The sequence below is a fragment of the Mustelus asterias genome, chromosome 19 (assembly GCF_964213995.1).
Source record: "Mustelus asterias chromosome 19, sMusAst1.hap1.1, whole genome shotgun sequence".
Lineage (NCBI taxonomy): Eukaryota > Metazoa > Chordata > Chondrichthyes > Carcharhiniformes > Triakidae > Mustelus > Mustelus asterias.
Genome location: NC_135819.1, coordinates 66,269,876 through 66,275,204, shown reverse-complemented (window position 1 = coordinate 66,275,204; position 5,329 = coordinate 66,269,876). Strand labels below are relative to the sequence as shown.

Here is a 5,329-nt window from a genome sequence, read left to right as displayed (position 1 = left end):
GGGAGTTCTCCCGGGAGTGCGGGCAGAATGGCCGCACGTAAGAGCTGCTCAGGACACTGCATAAACTGTTGTTGCTTTCAGTGCTAGGTGGCCAGTCATTGGAACCCAGCATTGCTAGATGCTACATTTTGCTACAATAAAGGCGCTATATAAATGCATGCCTTTGTTGTTCCACTTTAACAGATTTCAGCACATTCAGCGACTCAGGGCGTGTACGTGGAGCAGGGAGTTTCTCAGCTCCGGGTGATTGACAGAGAGTGGGCTATAAAACGCTGTTCTCTGGGTTGTTTGTTCCTTTTCACTGCGGGCGTCTCCCCCTGTAAGGGGGGGGGAGATCATTCTCGCCTTTCTTTCTTCTTTCTGAGGTAAGAGCGCTGACCAACCGGCTCCTTACTACTGGAGTTTCTCTGTCCCTCTATCTCTCATGATGTGGCGATGCCAGCGTTTAACCTGGTGTTGTGAGACTTTTTACTGCCTCTATCTCTCAGTCACTGGTCTGTTTCTCAGTTATTTCCCGTGTAGTTTCCACGGGGCGGGGGGAAAGGCTGATTTTCACAATTCCAATTTTGACAAAAGCCCTGGGGAAATTGTGTAAATAGGCACGGGCACAATTTATCTGGACTTGCTGTTATATCTCGCTATTTTTCCCACTTGTCTCTCTCTCTCAGATTACAATGAAATCCAGTTGGAATATTTGTTGTTTTAAGGCTGTTCCATCATCCAGTTAGAATGTCAATGATCCAGCTTTGTCCAATGTCACTAGATATTCTTAACTCAATAATTCTCTTTGAACATCAGGGTCTCTCTCCCAGTCTTTTTTCTCACACCGCCCGCCACTGGAATCGGAGCGGGCGTGGGGCGGACAAGGGGAAGTTCCGTTGACCTCAGGCGGGATTTTACGGTTTTGGGACGAGCGAGGCCATAAAATCCCACTTCTCACTCTATCTTCCCTGCCACACGTCTGTCTCACTCCGTTTCCCGTCTCTCCGTCTTTCTCATTCTGTCAGTCTGTCTCTCTCTGCCTCCCTATCTTTGTCTCTTTCTCTGAATTTCTCTGCCTCTCTCTTCTCCTTCTGTCCCTTTAAGTATCTCTCCGTTTATCTCGCCTTTCCAAGTTTACTAAACAGTCTAAACAATGAAATTGCTTTTGGCTGACCTGCTCACTATTTCCAGCATTTCCTGGTTTTATTTCAGATATCTGTAACATTTTGCTTTTGTCTCGTTGTCCACCGGGTTGTTGTGCCATGTTACTGAGTGTGAGCAGAGATGAGGCCACTGTAGCAATGGCATTATTGACAAATTAATGATTGACCTCAAATTCCACAGACTTTCGCCCTTTGATAGAAACCCCAGAAAGATTTGAAGTTCGTCTGCAAACAAACTACAGCCCAAAGTAATTGTCTCATTAGTCTTCCAGCAGAATAATAAACCACTGAAATATAAATCTCCCAGTAGTCTAGGTCATGCAGTCTATAACATTGCAGCCTGGGTGGTCCCATCCAGAAATATTGGTTGCACGCCCTCAGAAATCAACTCTAAGGAACCCTTCCTCTGCAGCCTCACAGCAGCCGAGGGGCAAACGGCCACTGGACCTACCTCCTTGAGCCCCCACAGGGCTCAACGTGTCAGACCAGGGTGCCAGGGGCTGTGCACTGTTGGCACTGCCAAAGTACGTGGCCTAAAGGAAGTCTGAGTGGAGGATCTGAGGGCGAATGGGGGGATAGGTAGGGGTCTTTTAGGGTGGGGTGCCTGAGTAGGGATAGGAGAGGCGAGGGGGGGCTGAGTGGGGTGGGAGGCGGGAGCTGAGTGGGTGGCTGAGTCGGATAGACCTCAAGCCTGCATGATGTGAGGGGTGGGGTGTTTGGATACTTCTCATTGCTGAGGGGTTGGTGGCGCTTCCTCGACCCTCGGGGTCCAACACACCAGGTCCTTGCTTGTGAGGACCTGTTCGAAAACCTGCCACTGCAGATCCCGCTGGGGAGGCGGGGGAATAAAAAGGGCCATTTGACTCCGGGTGCAAGCCTGCTAATTACATTTAAATGTGTGGGTTTGAAAATGCATCGCGGGTGGGAACACAATCGGGGCCGGCAGTGCGGCCTGGGAGGGTCACAGCGGGTTTGGCGCCCAGCATAAAACCCGCTTTCCTGGTGACTTCCAATGCTCCGGGCCATCGCGATTCCTGATTGGAGTTAGTGGGCCCAAAGATTCCCCCCATTGTAACATTGAAAATAGGAACAAGAGTCAGCCATTCAACCCTTTGAATCTGCTGTGCCACACGATATATTCATAGCTAATCCTCTATCTCAAAACCGTACTCCCACTCTCTCCCCATACCCATTGACGTCCAGAGTATCTAGAAATCTATTTCCTTCTTAAATATATTCAGTGATTTTGCCTCCACACCCTTCTGTAGTCGAGAATTCCAAAGGTTCACCACTCTCTGAGTGAAGTCATTTTGTGAAAGGTGCTATATGAAAGAAAGTCTTTCTACCTATCACTGACTAGCTTCATCTTATCCATTTTTGTATCTTCTCTTTCCCCAGGGATGCCAGTCGGTGACCCAGAATTTCTCGCTTGCAGTAGTTAAATTTTGTAGTTCTATGGTGAGTACTTTCATTACAACCTAGCTGGGTCTGCAGTGTGAGTAATAGATTATTCTGAGGGTTGGAGGAGTTATTATCTATATAATTTTAACCTTTGTAATTTGGAAAAGGTCCTCGATTTCCAGAAGTGATTCATTTTGGTAGGAGAGTTGTGCAGAGGTAATATGTACGAAATAGGGCAATGTTAAAGAGGGTGCAGGAACAGGGTGACCTGGGCAGGTACATACACAAATAGCTGAAAGTAACAGCACAGTTGTGAAGGCTCTTACACAATCATGCAAAATCATTGGCATTTATTATTTAACCGATAACTTTGAAGATACTTTATCATAAAGGGTGAGAGACAGTGGGATGTCTGTGTGATTAAATCAACATGAGGAGTTATTGGGAATGAGTTCCAGGTCCTCAGGATTTGTACAACTTTCTCAATCCTCACAGAATGTACTTTCCCTCTGTCACATTGACAGATCTCCCCTTACCCCACTTTAGTTTGTAATTCAAAACCCAAATTATTCTGCATGCTTTCTTCAAGGCTGTGTTTTTTAATGATAAGGATCTCTATTAATATCTGGCAGGAAACTAAATACAGTCTGAGAAAACCAAAAGTTTTACCAGATGTTGCAGTTTGTGCAGCTGGGGCAGGATGGGATGGTACGGCAAAGCGGTGTGACCCGGATGGGAGGAATTGAAACTAGATTCGTGGTAAATTCTCTCTAGTCTTTGAAGCCATGATGTGGAAATGCCGGCATCAGACTGGGGTGGGCACAGTAAGAAGTCTCTCAACACCAGATTAAAGTCCTACAGGTTTATTTAGAATCACGAGCTTTCAGAGCGCTGCCCCTTCATTACCTAATGGAGCAGTGCTCTGAAAGCTCATGATTCCACATAAACCTGTTGGACTTCAACCTGGTGTTGAGAGACTTCTTACTGTGGTCTTTGAAGGTTATCACGTTCCTGACAGTTGTTAGAAATATCCAGTGAGGAATGAGATTAGAAAATTGGGACTGTTTACAAATAAAAGTAGATTCTTCAACGATTGGTCAAGAATGAGATTAGAAATAATAAGGGTTGGTTAAAAATGAGATTAGGGATAGTATGTATCGGTTAGGAATGAAACCAGAAACTATTGGAACTGGTTATGTATAAATTCGGTGATTTTGAGAATAGGTGCAGACTAAAATGATCAAACAGTCCGAAGGATATATCAGTGTCTTTGCTGACAGAGGCAGTGAACAAATGTGGAAGGGAGTGGGCCAAGGTTAAGTGGTTGAGATTTTGGGATGAATACATTACTTGGGTTTTAAGCATCAGGACGTTTTGATGTAGGACCTGTCCTCATGATGCACTAGTTTGTCCATGGTCTGTGGAAGAGCAAGTTTAATGAGCTGAGTGGCATTTTCTCATTCCTTGATATTGATGTGATTCCTTGGCAGGAGGAGAGGAGAGGAGAATTCCTGCGCCCAAAGCAGGGGCACTAGTGCACTAACGCATTAGTGAGCAGAACAGTGATGAATGTATCTATCTGGAAAGTGAAGCCATTGAAGCTGAATAATTCAAGGCAATGAAAAATTGCCGGATTATTTGGCTTTGGTGGCATGAAGAGGGCTGAAGCAGCAAGAACTTACGATTACGATGCAACCTACAATACGCTACGATGCAACCTACGATAACGCTATGATAAAATCTACAAGACAACCTACATACTATGTAACATACAAATGAGACCTACCATACAACATACAGTGCGACCTACAATGCAACTTATAATTCAATGAGCAAAAACAAAGAAATTAATGCCTATACAAATGAAACAAGTATTTTAATATTCTTTTTATTTGTTTTCTTTGGATAAAGTTGTTTGGTCAGCTCAGAAGGGAGGTCGGGGGGGTCAAAAAAAACAAGTACCCCCCCCAAGTTGTCTGCATTAGCGGTTAGCTGAAATTGGCAGAGGGGATTCAGCAGGGAAAAAACAAATCCCCCTTGCATGCAATATTTCACCAAACTGTCCGCATATTTTCTGTCTAAACAAAACTTCTAATAAAAATTGTAAAATCTGGAATGAATATAAATTGTCACTTTTCTGTTTCCAATATAATCGTCTATTTCTAGTAATGTGTGCATTCATCAAAAATACAATCTTCCCATAGCTTTTTCCAAATCATCGCATCCATGTTGCCCTCCAAGTCACTCGCCACTCTGACCTCGACAGATAATTGGCCATTTCCTCATCACCACTTGATCGTAATCTCTGAATAACCTATTTAACGTCTTGGTGGAACGCCCTTTCCAAACACACTGAAAAGGTTAAGGTTTTAGTTTATTTATTAGTGTCACAAGTAGGCTTACATTAACACTGCAATGAAGTTACTGTGAAAATCCTGGGAATTGAACCTGAGTCCCTGGCGCTGAGAGACAGCACTGCTAACCACTGTGCCACCATGGCGCCCAAAAGAAACTAGGCAAGAGATAGCCAAGTCGTTATTACAGACATAAAAGAACAGAAGTGAGAACTCAGTTGAGCGCATATCTTCTTCATGCTGGGTTAACTTTATTACAATTCATACAGCTCTCTCTCCCCTCAGGGCTTTCCCTGTCTGGTTGATGCTTTGAATCTACAAAGCTGAAAAATAAATGGTTTTATTAAGAGCTTCCATCTCATAGAGGAGGCTTCAGGTGAATCAAAATCCAACAACCTGCTCTGAAACCAGCAATATAATAAGAGTAGC

General features: G+C 44.3%; 1 long non-coding RNA gene across 1 annotated transcript; it reads left to right on the top strand.

Annotated features, from left to right (window-relative positions):
- LOC144508029 (uncharacterized) lies at window positions 1–4,647 on the top strand. The gene is made up of 3 exons (XR_013500196.1): window positions 1–365; window positions 2,544–2,603; window positions 4,037–4,647. It is a non-coding gene; the product is annotated as an uncharacterized LOC144508029 (long non-coding RNA).
- The last annotated feature ends 682 nt before the right edge of the window (window positions 4,648–5,329 follow it).